The 12,431-nt window shown below is 40.5% G+C and overlaps 1 protein-coding gene across 1 annotated transcript in view; it reads right to left on the bottom strand.

Annotated features, from left to right (window-relative positions):
• CDKAL1 (CDK5 regulatory subunit associated protein 1 like 1) overlaps positions 1-12,431 on the bottom strand; it is a 635,724-nt gene that overhangs the window by 531,439 nt on the left and 91,854 nt on the right.

Raw genomic sequence — 12,431 nt, 5'->3', positions numbered from 1 at the left:
ATCTGCTGCCCTCTGAATGCCCAGAGCCTAACACAGCGATTGATGGACACAGAATAAACATTTATATGCATGGAATGCTCAACAAGGTGCAAGTAGGTTCAGGAAGAGAGAAGGATGATAGCTTATGTGGGACCACATGCATATGGCACTTCTCCCATCCTGGTAAAGCTCTGAAGGCAACATTAACCTTTACGAATTATCTTCAAGAGAATAACCAATTTATTTAACAAATATTTAGGGCTGAGACCCTGCTCACAGTTACATGCTCAGCACTTACACCTGGTACATGGTAGATGCCGATCAAATACTGAGTGCTGATTTTTTAAAAGACAAGCTAAACTCTGAGCAATGCATTGCACAGATAAGAAAGAGTCATAGATGTTAACTAATGATTAAAAAATAAAGGCTAGGCATTTGTTTAAAATAAACAAATAGGGGCGCCTGGGTGGCTCAGTCAGTTAAGCATCCAACTCTTCATTTCAGCTCAGGTCATGACCTAAGGGTGGTGAGACTGAGCCCCACAATGGGCTTCATGCTGAGTGTGGAGTGTGCTTGAGCTTCTCTCCCTCTCCCTCTGTCCCACTGCCTGCACAAATGTGTGCATGCTCTCTCTAAAATAAATAATCTTTTTTAAAAATTAAACTTAAAAAAATTAACAAACAAAAACATAAAGACAGAACTGTGTCAGATGCCAGCTTTGTATCCTGGCACATTCTTCTATTCAATCACCTTAAAGCCACCTCTCACTGTAAAGACAACTCTCACTATACATATTATAACAAAAGCCCTCTCAAGGAGAACTCCAGCAATAAATAAGGCAAATTATTCTACTTTGTCTGAAATGTTGCCAATGTTGGAATGTACAGACTTTCAAAATAAAGGGAATACTATGCTTGGTGATCTAACTGCAATCAACAGGAATCCAATGAATATACCAAAATGTCTAGAAAATTACACAACTTTTTAACCACCCCTCCAAAGAGAATGTCCTTTCCAAAAAACATAAAAGAGTTTCTTATCCAGTTATTTCCGAACTCAGTTAATATTGTCAGAACATGCTATTTATAAGCATAAATGTAGTCAGTAAACCACCATAACACGATGAAGATTTACTACGTGCCAGGCTCTATTCTAGGAACAAGGGATATGGCTGTAAGAAGAGTTTCTACCTTCAAGGAGTTTAAGTCTTGAGGAAGAAGCCTGATGAAAACAAGGTAATTTCAGGTACTGGTCAATGCTACCAAGGTGATGAGAGACAGTAAAGGGCAAAGAATAATTGGCCTCACTTAGGAGTTAATCTGAGTTAAGACTCAAGTAATAAAAGACCATGCAAAGACCAGAAGAAAGAGCATTTCAAGAAGAAAATCCCGCAAGTAAAAGGCCATGAAACAGAGAGCTTGTCGTGTTCTGGTATCAGAGAGACCAGTGTGACAAGACACAGGGAAAGTTGGTATAGGAAGGGCCAAGAGGCAGGCAGCAACCAGAGTGCTGTATTGTAAATATAACAGGAAATCACCACTGCGTTTCAAACGGCTAATTTCTACTTTGGAAAGCCCATTCTAGAAGTGCCATGAAGACTGTAAATGGGGCAAAAGTAAAGGCAATGGGGGAATAGGAAAGAAAACCAATTGGAAGCTGGTGCATTGGTCTAAGGAGTTAAGTGAAGAGCATGGTAACCTGTGCTGGGATTACAGCGATGGCAAAAGTGAGAAGCAAATGCGGGCCTATTCTGGAGGCAGAATCAAGAGCATTCACAGATAGATTAAATGGGAACAGTACAAGAAGGAATCAGCAGGGTTCAAAAGCACATGGAAAGAATTTAGGCCTGAGCCTTTCAGGTGCTTGTGGTGACATTTACATTTACTAACAGGACGACGGTGTGTGGACAAGAGAATCAACAGGGCTTTTCATCAACATCTTCTCTTATTGCTTCTGGATTTTGAGTCATAATTAACAAGTTTCCTCTATTCCATCACTAGGGAGATTGACAATGTTTTCTCCTAATACACACATGGTTTTACATGTAGATCGTTGATCTGCTAGGAATGTATCCTGATACACATAGATCTCACTCAATTTTTTAAATGCAAAATGAAATAAAATCTTATATTCTCATATCAAATTGGAAAATATTAAAAGGTATGACACTATCTAGTGCTAGCAAAGGAATGGAGAAACTGGCAACTTTGCTGATGGCAATCTCTACTCACGAAAAGCTTTGGAACGCAATGTGAGAATAGCTCTCAAAAATTTAAATGTGCATCAGAACTTCTCTAACACGTGCTTGTAGACTACTTGCACCACACACGTATATATTTATATACACCTCTATATGCACATACATACATACACATATATACAGAAACTAATCAATTTTTTAAATCTCTGTGAACATTACTGACAAAGCAAAAAAATCTAGAAAGCCTACATATCCATTGTATGGAAACTGTTTAAATAAATTATGAGACTACTGCTAAAATATCACTGATTTGTCCAAAAAACAAGATACATCTGTAAATGATTTATAATAATCTTTATTAAATCATCAGGTAAAAGAAAGCAAGGTACATATAGGAGTTCTTGTATATGCTTTTTACAAAGGGAAATTCCATTCTAAGCAAAGAAAATTTCTGGAAGCATATACATAACACTGAGATGTTTGCCCTTGGGAGTCAGATGAAGGGCAAGCTGTTCATGTGCCCCTTTTATATTCTTTCTGTTTCCCATTTTCAAACTTGCATGGGCATTACTTTTATAACTGAATAACGTTTAATCCTGAGAAGGAATATGTTAATATTTCATTTACATCCATCTGTAGTGCTTGAATTTCTTAAAGTATGTATCGCTTTTTTTCATTTAAGAAAATGAAATCAAACTTTAAATTTTTTTAAGTTTCCTTTTCCAGAGAGCTTATAATCAATAGTGTTCTCTCATTTTAAGGTGAGAATATAAAAAGCTATTTTCCTGCTGATATCCATCATGAAAACAGAGACCTGATATACATTTTCTGAGGGACTTCTCTCCCCACTGCTAAGAGCTTTTATACTCATTGAACCAAGAAAATGATGGTCATTGGCACACCACCTACTCTGAGGGTGAGGAAGGAGAAACAAATTATTTGTTTTAATCAAAATGCATTACTTTCCAAACTATTTCTTTATGTACACAAGAAAAATTATTTTTAAATCTAAAATAATTGAGTACATATTATGCATCCAGCAATGAACATGCATATCATATTCATTTTTTCCCCCACTTACTCTTCCCAATTTGAGATAGGTTCATTTTTACTCTAATTTTAGACAGGGAATCTAAGCCTTAGAAAGGAAAAGTAACTTGCCTAAAATCACACAGCAAGGCGGGGGGGGCGGGGGGGGGGCACAGGATTAGAAATCCAGACAAACTGACTCCAGAAACTATAAACTTAAGGAAATTAGAATGCCTCATTAGTGGTTCTTTGCCTCTTGATCAAAAATAATACAGACAATATCTAAAAACAAAGTAAAGAAGTATTACATGGCCTTGAGGTTGCCTCATGGTATTTTCTAAGACGACTAATAATCAGGCTTCAAAAGGAACTTGTTTGGCTATTTCCAAAATTTCCAAGATCTTGAACATGTCAGCTCTTGGCCTTCTGTAATCCGTGGGAGACATGCAAATCAAGAGAGAATTAATAATGAGCAGAGGATCATTGCTCCAAAGCACAGGCTGACTCTCACAGCAACCAATCTTCCCTTCACCCTCAGGCTTGCACATAACGGCCACATGACAAAAGAGGTGGCCATGGTTCATATGCACACACTCAGAACACATTTATCTTTTTTTTTTTTTTAATTTTTATTTATTTATGATAGTCACAGAGAGAGAGAGGCAGAGACATAGGCAGAGGGAGAAGCAGGCTCCATGCACTGAGAGCCCGATGTGGGATTTGATCCCGGGTCTCCAGGATTGCGCCCTGGGCCAAAGGCAGGCGCTAAACCGCTGCGCCACCCAGGGATCCCCAGAACACATTTATCTTACACAACTGTTCCATTGGAAAGTCACCTAGAAGAGATGCACATAACACAGAGAGAAGCCTATTCGTGGATTTAAGTAAGGCAGCTAAGAGAGCTAATACAAAAACAACAATAAAAAATTTCACTAAGAACAAAATGAAGATAGGGAAAAAACACTGATTATTTTAAGCCCACAAGCATTTTGAGGGAGTCTCTTTACCATGGAACTCTGGAAGACAAGTCCAAACAGTTTAAATGTCCATTATGCTTAATCATACCCAGGGAGTGAGTTTATGGTACAATCATTGGATGCCTTACTGCGAAGTCAGAGAATATAGTATGCTTTTGTAAGAGAATTTAAAAGTGCTGTTAAGGTGCATGTTTAAAAATAACTTCTTAAAACCAATAAAAAGTAAAATTAAAGTTCTGGTCAATGGATTTTTTCTTCTGCATCCCATTCTTTGTTCTCCATAGTGACTATGTAATGCACAGAATGGAATAGCCATGTTTTCACAATCTGTTTTACAATAGTAATTAAAATGATCCATGAGGGGGCACCTGGATGGCTCAGTCAATGAAGTATCTGCCTTTGGCTCAGGTTATGATCCCAGGGTCCTGGATCTGGACCCAGCCCCACATCTGGCTCCCTCTCCCTCTGCTCCTCCGCCCCACCCCTATAGTTCATGTTCTCTCTCTCTCTCTCTTTTTCTCTTCCAATCAAATTAATAAATAAAGTCTTAAAAAAAAAAAAAAAGGATCCATGCCAAAGTAGGAGCGAAAAGAAGGAGCAAAGCCTCAGGAATGAAACTGGACACAATCCAGAGCAAAAAAACAAGAGGAAAATACACTCTCTTCTCCCCATTCCTACCCTCCAGGTTTCCATCGGTGCCTCCCATTGGCCTTTCTGACCCACAAAAGCCAAAAGATAGAGAAGACTGTGAGAGGCAGTTCCATGCAGCACAAAGAAAGTCAAGAGACTGTATCTGAGAGCCCACTGGCAAATGATTGAACGTAACCTCTTCCAATCCTCCCATCTTTCTGAACAGCACATCCACCCAAATGCTGAAACCAGAGACCTGGGAGCCACCTTTAATCACACCTTTCCCATTACCATCCCTACAGTACATCCAATTATTCCCAAGATATCTTACCTCCAAAATAATAGGAATGCCTCTACTTCCTTCTACTGTCACTACCCTAGTATGAGCCAAGATGTCTCTCCCAGGCTAGGCAACAGCCTCCTGCCTCCCTATAGCTGCAGTCAGGTGACTTAGAACCAATCAAAGAACCGGGCGCCTGGGTAGCTCATTCAGCGGAGCCTTTGGCTCAGGTCATGATCTCAGGGTCCTGGGATCGAGACCCCATCAGGCTCCCTGCTTCTCCCTCTCCCTCTGCCTGCTGCCCTCTACCCCACTCATGCTGTCTCTCGATTTCTCTCAAATAAATAAAGTCTTAAAAAAAAAAAAAAAAAAAAAAAACTATCAAGGACCCAAAGGAAAAGCTGGAGCTTTTTGTTTTAACAGGCTTAGGTAATCTATAATATGGATAATGAAAACTGGGTTCATTAGATACATCCTACTGGCAGCAAGCTGAAAACCTATTTTGGTAAGGGAAAGAATAAGTCACTATTGATAATTCACTACATACAAAAAAACAGAGCTGCTAAAAAATGCAACTATGTCTTTTTTTTCCAAGAACTCAGCAAAACACAATTCCAGTATATTGTTGAACAACAATGTTTCACACTTAAACAGACCAAGAAAATAAACAGCAACTGCATAAACAGAATAGGGAAAAAAAAAAACAAAAACTTTTTATCTTTGGCCTTTTTTAACCATGTTGTAAAGCCAACTACTTACAGGACAGAAAGCTAGGGATGTTGGGGGTTAGACCTGTGGCTATATTCCCTCCTTAAGAGACTATATGAACATGGTTACAGCACAAGCAAAGTCAGAAGTAGGCCAGAGAAGGCTCCACAGCTGGTTTGATAGTCTGAGGTCATTTTTTAATGGCTGAACCCTCACAAGATGGACTAAAATATAAAATGTAAATTAAAAACACAAATTTTCCTTTTTAAAGTAGGTTGAAGAAAAACAACAGGGCCATGGCAGTTTGGGTTCTGTCTTCCTCCCTGTTGCAAATCCGCTTTGCGGTTGTGGTTGGATGCTGCAGTGCCGAGCACCCATGGGTGGCACTGTCTACAGCAGGCTCTCCACTCACAGGTAGTGGAGTATAAGTGGGTAAAGGTGGCCTTTATTTTTAAGTTTAATTTTTCCTTTTGCTGTTTAGTTATCCTCATCGGTCTTTGCTTCTTGGTATCAACATCATCATCCTCAACATCTCCTGCTGCCCATTTGCTCCAGTCTACCTCAGCTTCCTCATCGTCATCTCCACCCTCTTGATCCTCCTCCCCGGGCCCTAGGCCCCACTGGTGGCCTCCGGCTCCCCACTTTCCTCATCAGCATCCCCACTAGCAAATATAGATTTTCTACCCTCTGCCCTGCCACTATTTCCTTCTCATCTAGTAAGTCCTTGACGGTGACACAGAGCTGGTGTCCACAACCACATCTGATATGGTGGGGCACACCAATGATCCAATGCAGCCAACTAGAAAGAAATTCAGAGCGTATGAACTATGGTGATAGGGTTACCTGAGTCTGCACTGGCAGAGGGAGTGCTGGAGGTGATAGATACAGCAAGCATGGAGCCAGATAGGGGAAAACTGCCAGGATGACTTTCCAGAGCAACCAGTCTAATCATAACCTTAAATTCATGTATTCTATGGAAAATTTCCTTCCTGATTCAAATAGTCTAAAAGTAATATGCTGAAAAAGAGTTCTGTGTAGCCAAGGAGCAAATTATAACCAAGAAAAACGACTCACTAGTAAATATGCAAAACATCTGGTTTTCATTCAGAATGATATACAAACCCTCAATTGTGCAGCACAAATCAATAACTTGAGTCATCTGCTGGGAATGACCAATTCACCCTGATGACCAATTTCTAAGACAAATTCTAGAGTACAGAAATATCTCCTTGAAGTAAAGCTTACATTATATGCTGAATATCATCTCAAATACAAGAGCTACCTCTGGATTTTTAATCTTGGAAACTTACTAGATCAAAACTTACCACTTTGGTGGTAATCAAAAGAAAAAAGCCCATAGGAAACTGCCAAGACAGGAAAGATCCAAATAAAAGATAAAGTTACAGATTAGGTCTAGGTTCGCTAGACTCCAAAGGGCAAAGAACACCAAAGATCTCTGACTAAAACAGTGAAGCTGAATGTATGGAGTCAAGGACTCCAAGGCCAGTCTATTCTGATGTGTCAAGAGTCCACCCATGTTAGATATTCTGATACAATCCCTAGAGAGAAAAAAAATGAGCTGGCTATACGCTTAGTAGGCATCTAGTAATTGTCCAACTGATTAACAGTTATCCATAAATAATATTCCCCAAATAGTAATTTCAGACTTTCTAAAATTACAAATATGAGTTATCAATTTGAGACCAAAAATAAGTAGCAACAAAAAGAAGAAACAATACTAGGGGGCACCTGGGTGGCTCAATTTTAAGCATCAGCTCAGGTCATGATCTCAGTGTCCTGGGACAGAGGCCTGTGTGGGGCTCTCTGCTCAGCCAGGAGTCCACTTCTCCTTCCCCTTCTGCCCCCCACCCCACCCCCGGCCACCCCTGCTTGTGCGCACGCTGTCAAATAAATAAAGTCTTAAAAGAAAAAAGAGACAGATCTATAGTGACAAAAAGGGAGGCTGGTCGCTGCCTAGGGCTGCGAAGGCCTGGTGGACTGAGAAGAAAGATGTGGAGTTTCTATTTGGAGTAATGAATAGGTTTTAAATTGAACGTGGTGATAGATGCACAACTCTGTGAGTATACAAAAAGCTACTGAATTGTATACTTCCTTTTTAAAAAAAAAAGATTTTATTTATCTATTCATGAGAGACACACAAAGGGCGGGGGGGGGGGGGGGGGGGGGGGGGCAGAGACAGACAGAGGGAGAAGCAGACTCCATGCAGGAGCCTAAAAATCCAACTGCTAAAAAATGCAGTGGGACTCGATCCCGGGTCTCCAGGATCATGCCCTGGGCTGAAGGCAGCACTAAACCGCTGAGCCACAGGGCTGCCCAAATTGTACACTTCCAACAGTATATAATAGGGCAGTTTTAATACATTAAAAAAAAAAGTTTTAAATACAAAGAAAAAAAAAAAACACATTAAAGACAAGCTCGAGCCATACCCTCGTTGTTCTCCATTTCTGGGCCCTCTGCCTAAATGCCTCTTCCACCACTCTGCCCCTGGCAGGCTCCTACTCAACCTTTCACAGCTTGGCTGCATGTCACCTGCCCTAAGAGGCTGTCCCCACCCTCTTCAGAAAGAGGAAAGCACTGCTTCCCCCATGCCCACAAATGAGCTCATGGCACTCCGTGGCAAATATTCCTAGATATGTCTCCCCCAATCTATGACCCTCAATGCTACACTCCCAGGGCCAACCTCAGGACTTAGAGGAGAGTATGCCATCACCGTCAACGGATGGATGGATGGATGGATGGATGGATGGATGGGTGGATGGATGGAAGGAAGGAAGGAAGGAAGGATAGAGGGAAGGAAAGAACAAAGGAATGAAGGGAAAAAAAGAAAACAGAAGGAAGAATGAACAAACAAGCAAAGATCAAGGACACAGAAAGCCATGTTAATGAATAAGCATCAAGACCAAACAAGAGGCAAACGGACTAGTTCTTGTCAGCAATCAAAAAGTTACCACTAGAAAAATACTTTCAGTAGAGGTGGTTGTGAAGGTCTGACAGAGAATCCAGTATTTCTCCCAGGAGAGCTGCTTGTTCTAAAAGGAACACACACACACCAGGCAACCTCTCAATCTACAGGTCACTGTATACCAGTAAAAAAACTACACTTACAAAAATATCATGAAAGATGTTTTTTTCATCCTACAGGAATAATAATTATAGAAAAAAAAAAGAAAAAGAAAAAACCCTATGCATTAAAAATAAATTAGAAGGCCCGACGCGGTAGATCTTCCACAGGCCTGATCTCTACCATCTGGAGGTTCTTACAGGGATCTAGAGACATTTTCTGCATCACCTGACTAGCTCATCTGGAAGGGCTGGCTGCTCAGAAAGCTGGCTCCAACCCCAAAAGTCTTCTTCATCTAATTATTCAACAGCAGCCCAAGCTTAGACCTGGAAAGCTACGGTTCTCATGTTGGCCTTGAAGGAGGCTGTTTCAATAATAGTTCAGGGATTAGGTAATAGGACCAAAGGTAGACTGTTCATTATGGGAAAACAAAGGCTCAATTAGGAAAGAGGCTTTTATAAAAATACAAGTACTTGTAGCTGCCTGGATATGGGAAATGACAGAGGGAGGAGCTAAAGGTTTCTGAACTGGAGAGTTGACAGAGAGAGAGAGAGACACTGAGACACCATAACAAAGGAAGAAGCTCTACAGAGAAGCAGATCAGAGGAGGAGAATGTAGCTTCAGTGGGAAACATGATGTTCACTTTAAGATGACTATCCAGTGATCCACGCCAAGCGACCGCACCACAAGCAACTGTAAACACATGAAAGAACTCATCTAAGATCAGGGATGCCCACGTCACCAGGGATGACAGACAGCAGGCAATGGGGTGAGGAGGGCTATTTTACAGCAGGGGTAAAAATCATCAAGAAGATGGAAATATGTCACACAGGCATAGTAAGCGGTCAGGACTTCAAAAGAGGAGTGTTCGCCTGATTGAGTAATGGTGACAGAACAATGGACTTAAAGTGGCAGCGCAGAACACTCTGCTGACCTCTTCTCCACCTTATGAATCAGAGGGCATTTGCCTAGAAGTCACAAGTGCAATTGAAATGCTTGACTTGATTTCCTACAGATTTCAATGTGACTATGCAATAAATTAGAGCTCAATAACCACATTTGCATAGCATTTTACCACTTGCAAAGCATTTTTAAATACATTATCTCATCTGAGCTCCACAACATCCCCATGAGGTAAGTATTTATAATCTCCACCTTCTGGATGAGGAAACAGGTAAGAAAAATGTCGTGACTTGCAAAAAGGCATCATAAGCAGGAAGTTGGGAGGTAAGGCCAGGATGGATCACTTACTCTCAAGGCTAAACTGACTCTGCACTACCAATTTCCCTCTGAGGAAGCGACTGTGATGTGAGCTGTCCTCACTCACTCCCATGTACAGGCATTTTCTCTTTCATAATGCCCCAAACTAAGCTATTTATTCATACATACACTCACCTATTTTCCTCTAAGGAAAATAAATTTTACATTTAGGATATTACAAATTACCTCTACTCCTCGTGAAAAGAGTTATAAGTAGAAAGAAGAGGTGAGAAAGCAAGTAACAGGGGCTGATTAAGAATATAAGCTAATTAAGAATATAACCACCAAGAGAAAACTGGAACTCCCCTTACCCTCTCTACCCTTCTCTATCGATTTACTACAAAGTCACTGAGTGGGGCTGAAAGAAGCAAGCAACAGTACTAGGGGAAGGTGAGAGGCAGCACAAGGAGTATCAGAGCCCATCCGCAGTAAAAAGGGTGTCAGAGCACAAGCAGAATGAGGAAGGTATCTGTATAGGAGGATGGTGGCATGGGGTATCAGTGCCCGAGAAACAAAGAGCGTGAGTATGGTCAAAAAGGAGAGTGGTCTGACATGAGATAGCACAGTTTGAGCAAAGTGAGAGCACCCACCAAGGCAGACAGCTCAGCTCAGAGTTGCAGAGACTGAGAAGAGCAAGACAGGCATCCCTGCAGGGGATGGCCCAGCCTGGGTTGTCAGGACTACAGTACAAGGAGATGGACAGGTGCATGAAAGGGCAGCCTGGCATGGAGTATCAAAACCAAAGGGAGGTAAGGTGGCTCTGCCAAAAGCACACACAAGGTGAGAGAGGGAGGTGTGTGTGCAGGAGGATGGCCCCATGCAGTTTTAGAAGAACATGTGCAGAATGCACTGGAATCCAGTAAGGACAAGCAGGCATCCGTGTAAAAACACAGCAAGATGCAAGAGCACAGGAGTTCCAGAAACATCAAGGTTTGATAAGGAATAGAAAATTGACACTCCCCCAAAAAAACTCTCACAAAATACATCCTAAAGGAAAAAATAAACTTTACAGTGTGGAAACTCAGCAGACACCACCTTAACAAATTGATCAAAGTTAACATCACCAATAATGAGACAAATGAAAGTCAGGTGCCACATGACAGGACACATGGAGAGGAACCAGCATTGCTTTCAAAGATATTCCTGCCAAAGATGCAAAACTTGAACCTACTCGTGAGAGACATCAGAAAAACACAAGTTAGAGAACAAACATTCAAATTACTGGACTACACCCCCTCAAAAATGTCAAAGATAAAAAGCCAAGAAAAAAGACAAAAACTAGTCCAGATTAAGGGAGTCTTCAAGACATCTGAAAAGTCCATGCAAGAAGGGATTACAAAATTGGTCCCCCTACTGTAAATACAGGGCACCACAGGAATAACGTGAAAGCGGCGGCTCGCAGACCAGGTGGCAGTGCCGTGCAGCTGTTAATGCCCCATGTTTAATGGCTATATTGGGGTTGTATAAGAGAATAACTTTGCAGACACTGAAGAAATTTGGGAATGATGAGGCATTGAGTAAATAGCTTCCCAGCAAATGGCTGAAAGAAGAGATTTTCGGTATTGCTCTTGTAACTTTACTATAAACACCATTTTTTTAAGTGTTATTTTTGAAACGAGATTAGAGAAGTAGGCTGCTCAGCAATATAAGGAGATATAGCTAATACCAAAAAAAAACAAAAAGAACAAAACAAAAATAAACCTCTAAGAGAATGTAAAGCACTATAAAATAAGAAACATGACTCTATCTGCAAGGACATATTTTTTTTCCCTGACAGGAAAACAAGGATCAGTTTTATGGAAACAGCATCAGTGGCAGGACCAATAAAGCTACTGACAAAGTGGGGTTTTTTTTTTAATGTTTAAAGGAATATTTATTTTAAAAAGTCAAAAGAGAAAAAAAAAGAATATTCACATGTATGATTTTCATAAGTCTTTCCCTATATACAGAGAAATAAGTGAAGTTGATTCAGGGCCAAGTAATTAATATCTCCAGTTCCTTTAGTATTGTATTAGATAACATTCAGACTTTAACATTTTACTATTCACATACTACCTCATTTCCAACTAAAAAAGAGTAATCTAGCTTCCTTCATAGTATTTTTAAATATCCATAATACATTCAAGATATATTCAGAATAAAAACAGTAATAAACTAGGGGAAAATAGTATTTTCCTCAAACACAAAAAGAGCATCTACCGAAGATCCTACAGCTGACATCATACCTAACACTGAAAGACTGAATTCTTTCTTCCTAAGATCAAGGATCCAGAAAAGATGTCTAA

Source organism: Canis lupus, chromosome 35, assembly GCF_011100685.1.
Source record: "Canis lupus familiaris isolate Mischka breed German Shepherd chromosome 35, alternate assembly UU_Cfam_GSD_1.0, whole genome shotgun sequence".
Lineage (NCBI taxonomy): Eukaryota > Metazoa > Chordata > Mammalia > Carnivora > Canidae > Canis > Canis lupus.
Note: the sequence above shows the minus strand (reverse complement) of the source record. Positions and strands in the feature narration are given on the sequence as shown.